This window comes from Theobroma umbraticum, unplaced genomic scaffold, assembly GCF_002168275.2.
Source record: "Theobroma umbraticum cultivar Fairchild unplaced genomic scaffold, ASM216827v3 scaffold_182.0, whole genome shotgun sequence".
NCBI lineage: Eukaryota > Viridiplantae > Streptophyta > Magnoliopsida > Malvales > Malvaceae > Theobroma > Theobroma umbraticum.
Window position 1 is genome coordinate 474,338 of NW_018397291.1, and position 305 is coordinate 474,642.

The window sequence follows — 305 nt, forward strand, 5'->3', positions numbered from 1 at the left end:
ATCACTATATGAGGTTTGGAAGAGGTATAAGGATTTGATACGAAGGTGTCCTCACCATGGATTACCTAAGTGGTTGCAAGTTCAAACCTTTTATAATGATTTACTAGGACCTTGTATAACTACCATTGATGTTGCCGCTAAAAGTGCACTCATGAGTAAATCCATTGATGGAGGTTATGATTTCCTAAAAGAGATAGCTTCTAATAATTATCAATGGTCATTTGAAACATTGGGTACAAGAAAAATTCTTGGAATTCATGAATTAGATGTGATAAATACCGTTTCTACACAATTGGCTTCTCTTG